This window comes from Pristiophorus japonicus, chromosome 2, assembly GCF_044704955.1.
Source record: "Pristiophorus japonicus isolate sPriJap1 chromosome 2, sPriJap1.hap1, whole genome shotgun sequence".
NCBI lineage: Eukaryota > Metazoa > Chordata > Chondrichthyes > Pristiophoridae > Pristiophorus > Pristiophorus japonicus.
Genome location: NC_091978.1, coordinates 141,325,885 through 141,343,991, shown reverse-complemented (window position 1 = coordinate 141,343,991; position 18,107 = coordinate 141,325,885). Strand labels below are relative to the sequence as shown.

The following is an 18,107-nucleotide window of genomic DNA, read 5'->3' as shown; positions in this document are numbered from 1 at the left end:
ACCCACTACCGATGTCAGGCTGACCTGTCTATAATTCCATGTTCTCTCTCCCTCCTTTTTTTAAAAGTGGGGTTACATTGGCTACCCTCCACTCCATAGGAGCTGATCCAGAGTCTATGGAATGTTGGAAAATGATCACCAATGCATCCGCTATTTCCAAGGCCACCTCCTTAAGTACTCTGGGATGCAGACCATCAGGCCCTGGGGATTTATTGGCCTTCAATCCCATCAATTTCCCCAACACAATTTCCCGACTAATAAGGATTTCCCTCAGTTCCTCCTTCTTACTAGACCCTCTGACCCCTTTTATATCCGAAAGGTTGTTTGTGTCCTCCTTAGTGAATACCGAACCAAAGTACTTGTTCAATTGGTCTGCCATTTCTTTGTTCCCCGTTATGACTTCCCCTGATTCTGACTGCAGGGGATCTACATTTGTCTTTACTAACCTTTTTCTCTTTACATATCTATAGAAGCTTTTGCAGTCCGTTTTAATGTTCCCTGCAAGCTTCCTCTTGTACTCTATTTTCTCTGCCCTAATCAACCCTTTGTCCTCCTCTGCTGAGTTCTAAATTTCTCCCAGTCCCCAGGTTCGCTGCTATTTCTGGCCAATTTGTATGCCATTTCCTTGGCTTTAATACTATTCCTAATTTCCCTTGATAGCCACAGTTGAGCCACCTTCCCTTTTTTATTTTTACGCCAGACAAGGATGTGCAATTGTTGTAGTTCACCCATGCGGTCTCTAAATGTCTGCCATTGCCCATCCACTGTCAATCCCTTAAGTATCATTCGCCAATCTATCCTAGCCAATTCACGCCTCATACCTTCAAAGTTACCTTTCTTTAAGTTCTGGACCATTGTCTCTGAATTAACTGTTTCATTCTCCATCCTACTGTAGAATTCGACGATATTATGGTCACTCTTCCCCAAGGGGCCTCGCACAATGAGACTGCGAATTAATCCTCTCTCATTACACAACACCCAGTCTAAGATGGCCTCCCCCCTAGTTGGTTCCTCGACATATTGGTCGAGAAAACCATCCCTTATGCACTCCAGGAAATCCTCCTCCAAATTATTGTTTCCAGTTTGGTTAGCCCAATCTATATGCATATTAAAGTCACCCATGATAACTGCTTCACCTTTATTGCATGCACCCCTAATTTCCTGTTTGATGCCCTCCCCAACATCTCTAGTACTGTTTGGAGGTCTGTACACAACTCCCACTAGCGTTTTCTGCCCTTTGGTATTCCGTAGCTCCACCCATACCGATTACAGATCATCCAAGCTAATGTCTTTCCTTACAATTGCATTAATTTCCTCCTTAACCAGCAACGCCACCCCGCCTCCTTTTCCTTTCTGTCTATCTTTCCTAAATGTTGAATACCCTTGGATGTTGAGTTCCCAGCCTTGGTCACCCTGGAGCCATGTCTCTGTGATGCCAACCACATCGTATCCGTTAACTGCTATCTGCACAGTTAATTCGTCCACCTTATTCCGAATACTCCTCGCATTGAGGCACAGAGCCTTCAGGCTTGTCTTTTTAACATCCTTTACCCCTTTAGAATTTTGCTGTAATGTGGCCCTTTTTGCTTTTTGCCTTGGGTTTCTCTGGCCTCCACTTTTACTTTTCTTCTTTCTATCTTTTGCTTCTGCCCCCTTTCTACTTCCCTCTGTCTCCCTGCATTGGTTCCCATCCCCCCTGCCATATTAGTTTAACTCCTCCCCAACAGCATTAGCAAACACTCCCCCTAGGACATTGGTTCCGGTCCTGCCTAGGTGCAGACCGTCTGGTTTGTACTGGTCCCACCTCCCCCAGAACCGGTTCCAATGCTACAGGAATTTGAATCCCTCCCTGCTGCACCACTGCTCAAGCCACATATTCATCTGAGCTATCCTGCGATTCCTACTCTGACTCGCACGTGGCACTGGTAGCAATCATGAGACTACTACTTTTGAGGTCCAACTTTTTAATTTAGCTCCTAGCTCCTTAAATTTGTCTCTTCGGACCTCATCCCGTTTTTTACCTATATCGTTGGTACCAATGTGCACCACAACAACTTGCTGTTCACCCTCCCTTTTCAGAATGTCCTGCACCCGTTCCGAGACATCCTTGACCCTTGAACCAGGGAGGCAACATACCATCCTGGAGTCTCGGTTGCGGCCGCAGAAACGCCTATCTATTCCCCTTACAATCGAATCCCCGATCACTATAGCGCCCCCACTCTTTTCCTGCCCTCCTGTGCAGCAGAGCCAGCCACGATGCCATGAATTTGGGTGCTGCTGCTCTCCCCTGATGAGTCAGCCCCCTCAACAGTGCCCAAAGCGGTGTATCTGTTTTGCAGGGGGATGACCGCGCTACCTTCCTTGCACTACTCTTCCTGCTGGTCTTCCATTCCCTATCTGGCTGTGGACCCTTAACCTGCGGTAAGACCAACTCACTAAACGTGCTAGTCACGTCATTCTCAGCATCGTGCATGCTCCAGAGTGAATCCACCCTCAGCTCCAATTCCGCAACGCGGTCTGTCAGGAGCTGGAGGCGGATACACTTCCCACATACGTAGTCGTCAGGGATACCGGAAGTGTCCCTGAGTTCCCACATGGTACAGGAGCAGCATATCACGTGTCCGAGCTCTCCTGCCATGACTTAACCCTTAGATACACTTAATTTGGCGACAACAATATTAACAGGTTACTTACTGATATAAAAAAGAAAAAGACAACAATGTTAACAGGTTACTTACTGATATAAAAAAGAAAAAGATAAGCTACTCACCAATCACCAGCTAATCACTTACCCCTTTGGCTGTGACGTCACCTTTTGATTCCTTTCTGCTTCTTTTTTGCTTTTTCTCCCGGCTGAGGCTGCACCAGCTGGCCTTTTGTAGGCCTCACCAACGCCACGAACACCCGCCTCTGACTGCCGCCGCCTCTTGCTGCTGCTGGGCCTTTTGCAGGCCTCACCAATGCCACAAACTCCCGCCTCTGACTGACTAATCAGGAAGGCGAATGGAATGTTGGCCTTCATTGCGAGAGGGATGGAGCACAAAAGCAGGGAGGTCCTGCTGCAACTGTACAGGGTATTGGTGAGGCCGCACCTGGAGTACTGTGTGCAGTTTTGGTCACCTTACTTAAGGAAGGATATACTAGCTTTGGAAGGGGTACAGAGATGATTCACTAGGCTGATTCCGGAGATGAGGGGGTTACCTTATGATGATAGATTGAGTAGACTGGATCTTTACTCGTTGGAGTTCAGAAGGATGAGGGGTGATCTTATAGAAACATTTAAAATAATGAAAAGGATAGATAAGATAGAGGCAGAGAGGTTGTTTCCACTGGTCGGGGAGACTAGAACTAGGGGACACAGCCTCAAAATACGGGGGAGCCAATTTAAAACTGAGTTGAGAAGGACTTTCTTCTCCCAGAGGGTTGTGAACCTGTGGAATTCTCTGCCCAAGGAAGCAGTTGAGGCTGGCTCATTGAATGTATTCAAATCATAAATAGATCGATTTTTAACCAATAAGGGAATTAAGGGTTATGAAGAGCGGGCGGGTAAGTGGGGTTAGATGGCCTACTCCTGTTCCTAATTCTTATGTTCTTATGTTCTTATGTTCTTATGTTCTTCTTGGTGCTGAGCTGCCTCTCTGGCCAAATCATCATACTCCCTGTTGGATTCAAAGTCATCTACCGACTACTCTGCTAGGTGGTGAGTCGTATTTCTTTTACACATACGCTGGACGTGGCCCTTTGTGTTACAGGCTTTGCATATGTACTCAGCAAACCGACACCGGTGAGCCCTATGGTTTCCTCCGCAACGCCAGCATGGTGCTACTTGATTAGCAGCCCTCGGTGGACTCTGAGTTCTGGAACCCTGAGGTCTGTGCTCTCTGTCCTGGGCAGAGCCACGTTCTATAGTCTTGCCTGTGAAAGGCACCATTCTGTGTACAATACTTGCTGGGTTTGAGTCCACAGGATGAATAATTTGCTTCGTGCTGCAGATCGAGGTCATGAACGCCTGACTGATGCTGATGGCCTTCTGCAGGTTGACTGTGGTGTGAGCAGATAATAGCTTGTGAAGTAGCCAATTCCCATAACGAAGATGTCTCGCAATGCTTCGTTGAGGTGCGTGCCGAAATGGTGCCGCAATCTCCTGAGGTCGGCAGCATATTTTGCAATTTCCTGGCCTTCAGGTTTGCGGTGACTGTAGAATCTGTGCCTGGCCGTGAGGATACTCTGTTTTGGTTTTAGTTGGTCGCGAATTAGTTCAGTCAGCTCATCATATGTCTTATCCTTGGCCTTCGTGGGTGCCAGCAAGTCCCTGATGAGGTGGTAGACCTCGGGCCCACAACTGGTCAGCAGTGTAGCCCTGCGCTTCTCCACCAATGTGTCCGTCTCCACTGCCAGGTCGTTTGCCACGAAATATTGCTCGAGCCTTTCCGTGAAGGCATCCCAATCATCACCCTCTGCGAAGCCTTTTAGTGTGCCAAAGGTAGCCATAATCGCGTGAATGTCTGTATTCTCATCGCCAGTTGTTATGTCTGTAATGTACTTATGAATGACTCCATGAGGCAATGTGTTGCACTCAAACTGTTGTGACCTTAGTCCTTTATTTGTAACTCCAGAGTGAGGCACAAGCATGGTGGGCAGCCTTTTATACTGGGCCCTGCACACCTATGCAGGTGACCCTCAGGTCTCCCACTGCAGTGCCCTCTGCTGGACAGCCTCTGCCACAGGGGCAGGAAACCCCGGTCTCCACTAGTTGCACCCTCTAGTGGTGCCAGCATAGTATATACACAGTGTAAACCTTATTGATAGTACATCAGATAACAAGTTTCCATCCTATGCAGCCATACAGTGACTACACAGAGAGTATAACTATAGTCTGCATATATAACAGAATATATTTAAGGTGGAGGTAGAGAGATTTTTGAGCGATAAGGAAGTAAAGGGTTATGGGGAGCGGGCAGGGAAGTGGAGCTAAGTCCATGATCAGATCAGCCGTAATCTTATTGAATGGCGGAGAAGGCTCAAGGGGCCAAATGGCCTACTCCTGCCCCTATTTCTTATGTTTCTTATGTTTCACAAGCCACCCCTAATGCTCACCCTCATCCTTGTCCAATCATGCCAACTAATAACACACAAGTGTAGGGACTTTGGTCTTTTAGCCAATGTACATGTAAAGTTTCTGTTAAGGTGTTGTCAAACATTGAAATCTTTATTTTCAACACTTTGCCTTCTTGGACAGATTTGTGTGCACCTTTGGGTGTGGCTTCGTGAGTTGCAGTGAATGGTGAGACATTACGGTCTCCCCGCAATGGTGATGAGTGTGAAAGGAATGGCTTGGGCATTGCAGGGATGCTTTATGATGCTGGTGTGGGGTGGTGCCAACCTGGCACATCATGTGGCAGCATCAACTGAATTAAACTTGGCCTTGGTAAAGCCATTCCTGGCATCCTGAACAGCAATATAATCAGGTGCTGATGCCCTGTATCCTGTGCAACATCAGGTGATTGCAGAAAAGGTTGGTGTTGTTGTTGGTGCTGCTGGTGCGCCTGGTAATGCTGGTGCGCTTGGTGATGTTGGTGTTGGGGATGATCGTGGTGGGATTCTGAGGACCAGGGTGAGATTTTTTCAAGGGCACCAATGCTGCTGGAATAGATGGCAGCTGAAGTTGAGATGTCAGAAGCAATCCGTCAATGGTGAGATCGGTTGCTCCAAGAAGGTGACAGTGGATAGAGAGTTTAATCCAATCACTTCCAGCCTGCATGAAGCTCAAAAGTGTATTCTAAATCCTGAAGACTCCGCTTCTAACATTGAAAAGTGAACAGCTGTGAAATGGTAGCTTTTGTACCACATTTTCAGCTGTCAACTATTCAGAAGAATGCATACTTATTGAAAACCCTGAGCACTGTGAACCTCGTCAAAAAGCTGGAAAAATGGTAAGTACATTGTAAAATGCTTTTTAAGTACCTTTTAACAAATTATTAATGATGCTAATTAGCTTCCTGCCACTTGGTGTCAGGTCTGTAAAGCACGGACAGATCAGACACTTGGAAACTAACGTGGAGATTCGTTGACAGCAGGCTCCTGACCCGCTGTCAATCTTTTCTCTTTTGGACAGCGGACCCGCCTCCGAACCTATCCTCTCAGCACAAGCAAAACTCTAGCCATAGAGTACAAAAGCAAGGAAGTTATGATGAACCTTTATAAAACATTGGTTCAGCCCCAGGTAAAGTATTGTGTCCAATTCTGGGCAACGCGCTTTAGGAAGGATGTGAAGGCCTTACAGAGGGTACAGAAAAGAATTACAAGAATGGTTCCAGAATGAGGGATTTCAGTTACATGGATAGACTGGAGAAACTGGGGTTGTCAGCTGTGGCACAGTGGGTAGCGAAAACGTTACAAGGACACCCTCAAAGCATCCCTGATAAAGTGCAACATCCCCACTGACACCTGGGAGTCCCTGGCCCAAGACCGCCCTAAGTGGAGGAAGTGTATCCGAGAGGGCGCTGAGCACCTTGAGTCTCAACGCCGAGAGCATGCAGAAATCAAGCGCAGACAGCGGAAAGAGCGTGCGGCAAACCAGTCCCACCCACCCTTTCCCTCAACGACTATCTTTCCCACCTGTGACAGAGTCTGTGGCTCTCGTATTGGACTGTTCAGCCACCAAAGAACTCACTTCAGGAGTGGAAGCAAGCCTTCCTCGATTCCAAGGGACTGCCTATGATGATGATGATGAGTGGGTAGCACAACCTCTAGGTCAGAAGGTTGTGGGTTCAAGTCCCACTCCAGGAACTTGAGCACATAAATCTAGGCTGACAGTCCAGTGCAATGCCGAGGGACTGCTGCACTGTCGGAGGTGTCGTCTTTGAGTTGAGATGTTAGATCGAGGCCCTGTCTGCTCTCTCAAGTGGATATAAAAGATCCCATGACACAATTTTGAAGAAGCGCAGGGGAGTTATCCCTGGTGTTCTGGCCGATATGTATCCTTCAATCAACATAACAAAAACAGATTATTTGGTCATCATCACCTTGCTGTTTGTGGGAGCTGGCTGTGTGCAAATTGGCTGCCACATTTCCCACATTACAACAGTGACTACACTCCAAACGTACTTCATTGGCTGTAAAGCACTTTGAGACATACAGTGGTCATGAAAGACCCCATATAAATGCAAGTCTTTCAAGTCTTTCTCTTGATCTGATAGAGGTGTTCAAAATCGTGAGGGTTCTAGACAGAGTAGATAGAGAGAAACTGTTCCCATTGGTCAAGAACCAGAGGACACAGATTTAAGGTGATTGACAGAGGAACCAAAGGCAACATGAGGAAAAACTCTTTTTACACAGCGAGTGGTTAGGATCTGGAATGCACTGCCTGAAAGGGTGTGGAGGCAGATTCAATTGTCGTTTTCAAAAGGGAATTGGATAAATACCTGAAGGAAAAAGATTTGCAGAGCAATGGGGAAAAGACAGGGGAGTGGGATTAGCTGAAATGCTCTTGCAGACAGCCGGCATGGGCTCAACAGGCTAAATTGCCTCCTTCTGGCTGTAACCATTCTATGATTCTATGATTGTATGAAATTCCGACCTCCTACTCCGATGACCCCCTCCCCACTCACTGCTGGACCACCCAGTTACCCCTCCTGGCCTTCATGCTTAACAAAATTATAAATGGTTCCCCTTGCTCAGACACCATCACTGTCATGTATCTTACATTATTATATATAACTGTATCCTAACATGCTATACATGACTGTAATAAGATATGACCTGTAACCACCAGCATACCTTACCACCAGGGGTGCACTTGCAAGAGACAGGTATATAAGGGCAGGTCTCAGACAAGTGCAGCATTCCAGAGCTGTGAAATAAAGGTGCAGGTCCAGAGTGACCATGACTTCACTACTTGCCTCGTGTGAATCTGTACTGAGGAGACAGGACTTTACAGTGGCGATGAGGATGGGATTACAGAATCTACAGAATGGCGAACAATGGATCAGATGAAAAGTACAATGCGGGAGACAATTGGGAGGACTTTATAGAAAGGCTCCAGCAAAGCTTTGTAACCAAAGACTGGTTAGGCGATGATAAGGCAGACAAGAGAAGAGCCCATCTCTTGACCAGCTGTGGCTCGAAAACATACGCTTTAATGAAGGATCTGTTGGCACCCGAGAAACCGGCAGGCAAGTCGTTTGAAGAATTGAGCACACTGGTAAGAGACCACCTGAAGCCAGCGAGCAGCCTACACATAGCCAGACACAGGTTCTACAACTACAGACGCTGTGTGGGCCAGAGCATACCTGACTTCATGGTGGAACTTCGGAGGTTGGCTAGTTTATGTGAGTTCTCCGATGGACTGAGGAGAGAAATGCTGAGAGACTTTTTCATTGAAGGAATAGGCCACGCAGGCATATTCCGAAAGCTCATAGAGACCAAGAATCTGACCTTAGAGGCAGCAGCACTGGTTGCAAAGACATTCTTGGTAGGGGAAAAATAAACGAGGTTGATTTACAATGCAGGTACGACAACTAACAAAATATTGGAACAAGAAGTTCACAGCACTAAACAAGCTGCTACCCCCACGCACAGACAAAACCGGGAGAACAGGTTCTCGACAGCAGGCAGAAGCCATCAAGGGCCACAGGAACGGCCGTTCACACCTCATCAACCCACAATGCGAGCAATCAACTACAAACTGAGAGAAGCTCAAGAGAGATCAGCCAGATGCAGCTCATTCTTTGGAAACTATTTCAACAATGGAACCGTTCTGTGCTGGAGGTGTGGGGGTGGGCACTCGGCAAAGGGATGTCGATTTCAGCAGGCTCTTTGCAGAAATTGTGAATATACAGGGCATTTGGCCCGCATGTGCAAAAAAACGGCAGCTCGGCTGGTATACGAATCGGATGGGTCGGAAAGCGGACCAGAAGATGGTGGGGACAGTACCCGGGACACCGGTGTACAGCGGGTCAACACGACCAATGGCCGCTGCTCGTACAACAGGACGCCTCCTATAATGATGAGGGTCCTACTCAACAGGATATCTGTCAACATGGAGCTGGATACGGGAGCGAGTCAATCTCTCATGGGCGCTCAACAATTTGAACAACTGTGGCCGCATAAAAGAGACAGACCAAAACTCACAAGGGTCGACACCACACTAAGGACCTATACCAAAGAAATTGTACCAGTCCTCAGCAGCGCCATGCTCTCTGTCACACACAAAGGGACAGTGAACCGACTTCCCCTGTGGATTGTCCCCGGAGACCCGCCAAGCACTGCTGGGGAGAAGCTGGCTGGCAAAACTAAACTGGAAATGGGATGATGTCCATACCATGTCATTAGAGGAACGGACCTCCTGCTCAACAGTTATAAAGCAATTTGAACATCTCTTTCAGCCAGGTGTGGGCACTTTCAAAGGGGCCAAAGTCAAAATCTACATCACACAGGATGCTAGACCAGTACATCACAAGGCCAGAGCTGTAACCTATGTGATGAGGGAAAAGATTGAACACGAACTAGGCTTCTGCGGGAAGGCATTATATCACCTGTGGAATTTAGCGACTGGGCAAGTCCCATCGTCCCAGTCATGAAGCCTGATGGATCCGTACGAATCTGTGGGAACTACAAATCTACCATAAACAGAGTCTCCCTATAGGACCAGTACCCGCTGCCCAGAGCGGAGGACTTATTTGCCACATTGGCTGGAGGTAAACTTTTCTCAAAATTAGACCACACATCTGCGTATATGACGCAAGAATTGACCGAGGAATCCAAACTACTCACCACCATCAACACACATCGAGGGCTTTTCATGTACAATCGGTGCCCATTTGGCATCAGGTCGGCAGCTGCTATATTCCAGTGCAACATGGAGAGTCTGCTCAAGTCCATCCCGGGGACGGTTGTATTTCAAGACGACATACTTAACACGGGCAGGGACACCGACTCCCATCTCCGTAATTTGGAGAAAGTACTAAAGTGGTTGGATCGGGTAGGCCTACGAGTCAAGAAATCCAAGTTTGCACCCGAGGTTGAATTTTGGGCAGAAGGATTGGAATCCGCCCAACAGAGTCCAAAACAGAAGCAATTCGCCTAGCACCCAGGCCCCGGAAGGTCTCAGAACTGCGCGCCTTTCTCGGGCTACTCAATTACTTTGGGAACTTTATGCAGAACTTAAGCACGCTGCTGGAGCCTCTCCACGTGCTACTGAGAAAGGGGTGCGATTAGTTTTGGGGGGACGCCCAGGAACACGCCTTCAATAAGGCACGCAATCTTCTGTGTTCCAACAGTGTTTTGACTTTCTTTGACCCAGGTAAAAAGCTAGTTCTCACATGCGATGCGTCAGCGAATGGGGTCGGGTGCGTTTTGCAACATGTCAATAGTGCGGGCAAATTACAACCCATAGTTTATGCCTCCAGGTCACTTTCGTGGGCAGAGCGCGGGTACGGAATGGTCGAGAAGGAGGCGCTCATGTGCGTGTACGGTGTCAAAAAGATGCACCAATACCTTTTCGGGGCCAAGTTCGCATTAGAAACCAACCACAAGCCCCTCACGTCCCTCTTATCTGAGAGCAAGGCAATAAACACCAACGCCTCGGCACGAATTCAACGGTGGGCACTCATGCTGGCCTCCTACGACTATACCATAAGGCACAGACCAGGCACAGACAACTGTGCTGACGTGCTCAGCAGGCTACCCCTGGTGACCACGGAAGTGTCTGACGAACAGGACTGTGAAATAGTCATGGCAATCAATGTCTTTGAGTCCACAGGTTCGCCCATGACGGCTCGCCAAATCAGAGCCTGGACGGCCAGCGACCCCACATTATCCTTAGTAAAAAGATGTGTCCTAACCGGTGACTGGGCAGAGGCTCGCGATGCCTGCCCCGAGGAATTAAAACCCTTTCACAGGCGCATGCATGAGCTATTACTACAAGCAGACTGCCTGATGTGGGGCAGCCGAGTAGTCATGCCTCTGCGAGGCCGAGAGGCATTTGTCCGGGAGCTCCACCGTGAGCACCCGGGGATCGTTCTCATGAAGGCCAAAGCCAGATCCCACGTCTGATGGCCTGGTATTGACGCGGACCTGGAGCTCTGCGTCCGAAGGTGCACCATTTGTGCCCAACTCAGCAATGCCCCCAGGGAGGCTCCACTGAATCCCTGGCCCTGGCCTACCAAACCGTGGTCGCGGGTGCACGTAGACTATGCGGGCCCATTCATGGGCAAAATGTTTCTCGTAGTTGTAGATGCATTTTCAAAGTGGATCGAATGCACTATTTTAAACTCGAGCACAACCTCCACCACTGTGGAGAGCCTCGCAACCATGTTTTCAACGCACGGAATCCCTGACATATTGGTCAGTGACAATGGTCCATGCTTCACCGGCGCAGAATTCCAAGACTTTATAATTGACCACAGACGGCACCGTTCAAGCCGGCCTCCAACGGACAGGCGGAGAGAGCAGTGCAAATCATTAAACAAGGCATGCTTAAAATCCAAGGTCCCATGCTGCAGGGTTGCCTGTCGCGACTGCTGCTGGCATACAGATCTCGTCCGCACTCATTGACTGGGATCCCCCCGCGCAACTGTTGATGAAAAGGACTTTAAAAACAAGGCTCTCATTAATCCTCCCAGACATGCACAAAATCGTTGAGGCAAAGCGCCGTAAGCTGACTGAGTACCATGACAGAAATTCGAAGGGGAGATAGAATGAGATAGAGGACAAAGTGTTTGTACTAAACTATGGCAGGGGTCCCAAATGGCTTGCAGGGACAGTAACGGGCAAGGAAGGAAACAGGCTACTGGTAGTACAAATGGACAATGGCAAAACCTACCGGAGGCATGTAGACCAAGTCAAAAGCAGATTTACCAACAACAGACAGCCCAGGCGAGATACCAGCAACCACACCCAAAGAAAAACAGACACCAAGGCAAACAACTGAACAACTCAGACGCTCCACGCGAGAGCGTAGACCACCTGAGGGACGGAACCTATAAAGACAATAAGACCTTGGGGGAGGGTGATGTCATGTATCTTACATTATTTTATATAACTATATCCTAACATGCTATACACGACTGTAATAAGATATGACCTGTAACCACCAGCATACCTTACCACCAGAGATGCACTTGCAAGAGACAGGTATATAAGGGCTGGTCTCAGGCAAGTGCAGCATTCCAGAGCTATGAAATAAAGGTGCAGATCCAGAGTGACCTTGACTTCACTACATGCCTCGTGTGAATCTGTACTGAGGGGACAGGACTTTACAATCACTCTGCCTTTCAAAAATGCCATAATCATCCCCCTCAAACTATGGCCCCATTTTGAATCTCCTTTTATTCTCTCCCATCTCTGTTCTTACCTCTCCCAAAATTCCCTGTTTGAATCCCTTCAGTTCAGCTACCACCCTGCTCACGCCATCGTCATTCATTTCCCCTCCTCCATCTCCATGGGACCACTCTCACATGTCCCATTTCTACCTGTCCCAAAACACCCAGTGCTTATACAGCAACAGCTTCGCTTCCTGCCCCTGTATAGTCACTTCCTGGGTGTCTTTGGAATCTATCCTTGGCCTTCTGCTCTTCCTCATCCAGATGCTGCTACACTGCAGCATTCTCTATAGCCACAAAGTCAACTTCCATATGTATGCTGACCACACTGAGCTCTACCACTGCTCTTGACCCCCAAATCACTTCCATGCTGTCAGACTGGCTGACTGGCATCAAGTCATGGACAAACTTAATATTGGGAAGACCAAAACCTTCATATTCACCCACCTCCATAAACCTGTTCTGTTGCCAATTTCACCATCTGACCACATACTCAGGACATGCAAAATCCCAGGTTCAATCCATCACTAAGACACTTAATAGCACCTCCACTAAATTGTTCACCTCCATCACTCCTTTGAAATTCTTATCCATGTTTTTTTACCACTAGACTAAGTTTTCCAATTCTCTGTTTGCTTGGCTCAAAATCCCAACCCTCCATAAACTCCAAGTTTTTCAGAACTCATTGGCCATCCTGTCCCACACTTCTTCCACTTCCATATCACTCCCATCAATCATTGCACTGGCCCCATGTTCCTTGATGCTGGAGTTTTAAATCCTTAATACCTTTCTTTTAGGCAAAGCTTTTTTGTCACCGTGGCTTGTCATTATCATTATTTCCTTTATCTATTTTTCTCCCCCTTTGTAAAGCAGCTTGGGACATTTTATAATGTTATGTAAGTACATCTTTCTGTTGGAAAATGATTGTCACAAGCAATAGTGGCACTTTAAGCCCCACCCCCAACAATATGTGAAATGCCTCTTTCTTTTTAATATGAATGGCCGCCATGTTTACACTTGAAGAACAAATGCTATTCACTTCCATTCTTGTTGTAACAGTTTGCAATGCAGAATACATATAGGGTTAGAATTTTCTATCAGCCCGCCAGCGCCCGATTGCCACCCAAAAGACTGCTAAGATTCCGAAGGTTATCACCGGCGAACACCTCCTCCCCAAAATTTTTTTAATCCGCCGAGCAAAAGACATGAATGTTGCACCCCCAATCTGGGCAAAAAAGTAGAATTTATGGTCAACTGGGCGATTCCTAAAGAAAATCTGCGATAAATTTTAAAATCACTAAAATTTACCTCGGGCCTAGCAGCAGAAAAACACTAAAAGTAAATTTTGAAAAAACATCACATAAAAAATCATAAAAACATCTTCAAGATCCTTTTAAACTAAATCACCACAACAGATTTTAAAAATAATGAGTAAAAAACCAATGACTAACCTTTTCCTTGCAGAGCTACTCACCTACCACCCAGCTCCGCTGATCCTCGTGGGCTCACCTACAGGTCACCGCTGGCCCAAATATCACGTCAGGGCAACCTGAGGATGGTGCACACTGGCAGCCCATTCCCCAGCAGTGCCTCGAAACCGCTGACGTACCTCAGGTAGGGAATTTTTCGCTTACCTGATTATCACCCACAATGGCCAACACACACAGAAACTGGGCTGGAAGCCATTGGAAATTCTAGCCCATAGTATTTAAGATCAAAATCCTTTCAAAATCTTTTATGATGCCTCTATATCTCTGCACAACAATCCTTTAGAATGAGCAAAATCAGATGTTTTGTCAGCAACATAAGCTAGAATTAACTAAATGCTTGAATGATGTTACAATCTAGTGAGTATAAGAATCATTATAAAGGAATGTGTGCCAGTGCTGGCGACTCAAAGTATTATTACAGTAATCAGCAGATAAATGCACAAGAGGCTTTACCGATTCACTAGTATCAGCTGAATAGAAACAAATACTAGCTTTACATAAAGCATTTTTCTGACTTTCAAATACCCTTACCAAAGACTCTCATTTCTAAATAGTGTGGGTACATTTAAAGCACGGCTATTTCATCTGATCAACAAAAGAATAATAGGTCTGTCAGAAGCATTCAAAAACTTGCAGTTTTGACAAAGATAAATTATGGTGAGTTTTTGTGACTTGAGATGTGCTATTAAGTGATCATATTTCATTCCCTACCCTTCGTATAAGTGCAAGAGTGATGTTGCATTATGACCTCTGTCATCCTTCAACAAATGTCATGCTAGAATTATCGGATAAAAATAAACAAACATTGGAGTGTCAGAACTGGAGATTTTATCGCTAGTTAAACATCCCACAGGCTGTTCACTACAAGGGAATTGATTGCCATGGAATTTGCTTTAAACAGATGAAAATCATGATGAATAAGAATATGAAAAAAATTAAAACCAAGATAAGCCAAACAGTCATAAAGTTATTGGGCTCAAGTTTCGGCCTGAGTTGCTCCTATTTTTTTGGAGCAACTAGTTTAGAATGGAGCATCTTTGAAATTGCAATACTCGGCATTTAGTTTGCTCCAGTTCTAGAGAGTGAGAATAGTTTCATTGTAGAACAGATTTTTTTTCAAAAGGGGGCGTGTCCAGCCACTTATGCTTGTTTTGCAAGTTTAGGCAGTGAAAACTTACTCCAAACTAACTTAGAATGGAGTAAGTGTAGATTTTTGTACGCTCAGAAAAACCTTGCCTACAATTATAAATCAGGCGTAGGGAACGTTAGATGGGGGGGAAGGGGGGTTTCAAACACTAAACACTTCACTTTTACAAATAAGGAGCCATCTTCAATAATAAATGATAAATAAATCAATAAATCAACCAATAAAATCAAAAAAAACATTAAAAATAAAAAAAATTTAAAAAATCAATCAATAAATAAAAAATTAAATTTCTACTCACTGACTGCAGCGTCGAGAGCCCTCCAACAGCATGCTGGGAAGGGCCCCCCACGCCCCACCCAGTGTCTCTCTCTCTCTGTCTTTCTGTCAGTGTCTTTCTCTCTGTCAGTGTCTCTCCCTCTCTCTCTGTCAGTGTCTCTCTCTCTCTGTCAGTGTCTCTCTGTGTTTCTGGATGGGGGAGAAAAGGAGGGGGAGGAAGAGGGGAGGAGGATGGGGAGAGGAGGGGAAGAGGAGGGGGAGAAAAGGAGGAGTGGGAGAGGATGGAGAGGGGGAGAGGAGGGGGAGGGAGGGATGGGAAGAGGAGGGAGAGAAGGGGGAGAGGAGGGGGTAGAGGAGGAGGGGGGAGAGGAGGGGGAGGGAGGGATGGGAAGAGGAGGGAGAGAAGGAGAGAGGAGGGGGGAGAGGAAAGGGGAAGAAGAGGGGGGAAGAGGAGAGGGGGAGAGAGGGAGGCTGAACGGGCCGCACCGAAGACTTCGAGCGGTGTGGCTGGGCCCCGCTGACAACGTAGAAGCCGTGCCGGGCCACCGAAGACTTTGGGCAGGGTCCGACCCCAGCATGATGCCGGGCGGGCCCCGTCGCCGACGACATGAGTGGGGGGGGAGAGAGATGGGGGGAGAGCAGGAGTTAAACAGGAGGGAGGGTAGGGAGCGGGAGCTAAAAGGGAGGGAGGGAGGGAGGGGAGAGCGGGAGCTAACCGGGAGGAAGGGAGGGAAGCGGGGGGAGCGGGAGCTAAATAGGGGAGGGGAGGGGAGGGAAGGAGGCCCGAGTCAGATTTTCGCCCTGGCAGCCCATTCGGCCAGGGCTAGGGGCGGCGTGCTTCAGGCCCCTCCCACACAGCCTCGGAGGCCTGGAGCTACTGCACATGCGTACACACTCTAGCGCGCATGTGCAGAGGTCCCGGCAGTGTTTTCAGCACTGGGACCTGGCTCAGCCCCCCACGCATTCTGCTGCACTGTGCCAAGGGCCTGGATCGACCAGACGGAGGGGAGAATACCAAGGTAAATAATAGGCGCGTTTCTGTTCTAAAAAGTCGGTGCACCACACGGAGAAACACCGTTCTAACCCTGGGGGCAAACTTGGGCCCATTATGACCTGCAGTTTGTATCTAAGAGGACCATTGTGATTAAAGTAGACCCACATATTTTAGGAACCAGTGGCAATAAACACTTATAATATCTTTAATAGATATCACCTTTTACTATGTGTACAGAGCTTTTTTACTGTATTTAAAATCATTTCAAAGTTTTGTTTTATGGATATATTTACAGTACTTATTTACAAAAAAACAGTGCTCTGGAAATGTGTGATGGAATCAAAATAAATAAGAGAATTTTCTTGATGATCAATAAATAACATTTACATTACAATGCAAGTTTAGCATCAAGTTTAGTGCAAACCCTTTGCAGCTTCACACTGACCTTAAACTTGTGGAGTATAAATCTGGTGTCAAGGCCCAAACTGACTCCAAAGCAAAGCAGAGCTAGACGTCTCACAGCTCTTTGCTCTGGTGTCAGAATGGGCCCTGAATCTATATTCAGACCACATTTACATCATAACTGCACTGTTGCAAAGTGAAATGACAGCAAAATGGCTTTGCTCTGAGCTATAGAGGGCTAGAAATTGGCCAGGATTGTGACCATATTAACGTCATTTTTTTTGTCGTTAAAAAAATTTAACGATATTTTCCGATATTGGCCAGTGGTTTAACGCCGGCGTTAAAAAATAATGACCACCTTTTTTCGAGACCATTTTTGTGACGTCACTTGGCATCAAATATTCCGATATTGCAGTTTTTGGAAAATTGTCCAATAACGCCATCTTGAAAAACAGAGCTACAGTTCAGTGAATGAAAGCATTTGGAGGGAAGGCTGCGTTTTACACTTTGAGGTTTTTGTGAGTTTATACTTCGTTATTAAGGACATTGAAAAGAATGGGGTCTATGTTATCTCTGCCATTATAGATGGCTGCTTTTGCTATCGAGCAGAAGCCTAGAAGAAGGTTTATTCGACAGCAGTATCAGCATAATCAAAGCGGTTGCAGACTTATGGGGAGGAGGCCTTACCCCCAATGCATCTTCAGAGAACAACGCTCATACCTGCACCTGTCTGAGGCACAGTGCATTAGAAGGCTGCACTTTCGAAAAGAAGTGGTCACAGAGATATGCCAGCACATACAGGCAGACATACAGCCTACAAGTGTGAGAAGGGCACTGCAAGAGCCTTGCGTCAGCAGCTGATAATTCAACACTTTGCATGAAGGCTGAATGGCACGTTTCATCATTGACTGCCCACTGTATCCCACCATGTAGATTATTTCCCACTGTTATTCTGCAAATGAGACACTGCATAAGTTTGGTTTAGTTGAAAAAATAATTTGAAATTTATTAAACATTTGTACAGTTGTACTTTAATGCAACTTTTGTGACTTTAATAAAAATTTTGAATATTAAACTTTTCAATTGTAAACGTCACTTAAATAACAACAAATCAATCAGCAACAACAATTCTTGCTGCTGAGGGAGTGCAGCGAGGGTTCACCAGACTGATTCCCAGGATGGCTGGACTGATATATGAGGAGAGACTGGATCGACTGGGCCTGTATTCACTGGAGTTTAGAAGGATGAGAGGGGATCTCATAGAAACATATAAAATTCTGACGGGACTGGACAGGTTAGATGCAGGAAGAATGTCCCCGATGTTGGGAGAGTCCAGAACCAGGGGACACAGTCTAAGGATAAGGGGTAAGCCATTTAGGACCGAGATGAGGAGAAACTTCTTCACTCATAGAAAATAAGAACATAAGAACATAAGAATTAGGAACAGGAGTAGGCCATCTAGCCCCTCGAGCCTG

General features: G+C 46.7%; 1 long non-coding RNA gene across 2 annotated transcripts in view; it reads left to right on the top strand.

Moving 5' to 3' along the window:
- LOC139232449 (uncharacterized) overlaps nucleotides 1-17,590 on the top strand; it is a 155,095-nt gene extending 137,505 nt beyond the window's left edge. Inside the window, exons 1-3 of one of the 2 annotated variants that reach the window (XR_011588009.1) lie at nucleotides 3,639-3,700; nucleotides 13,788-13,937; nucleotides 17,218-17,590. This is a non-coding gene — a long non-coding RNA (uncharacterized lncRNA). Of the gene's footprint in view, nucleotides 1-3,638; nucleotides 3,701-13,787; nucleotides 13,938-17,217 lie in introns of those variants that run through there. The other variant, XR_011588010.1, reaches the window with a different exon arrangement.
- The last annotated feature ends 517 nt before the right edge of the window (nucleotides 17,591-18,107 follow it).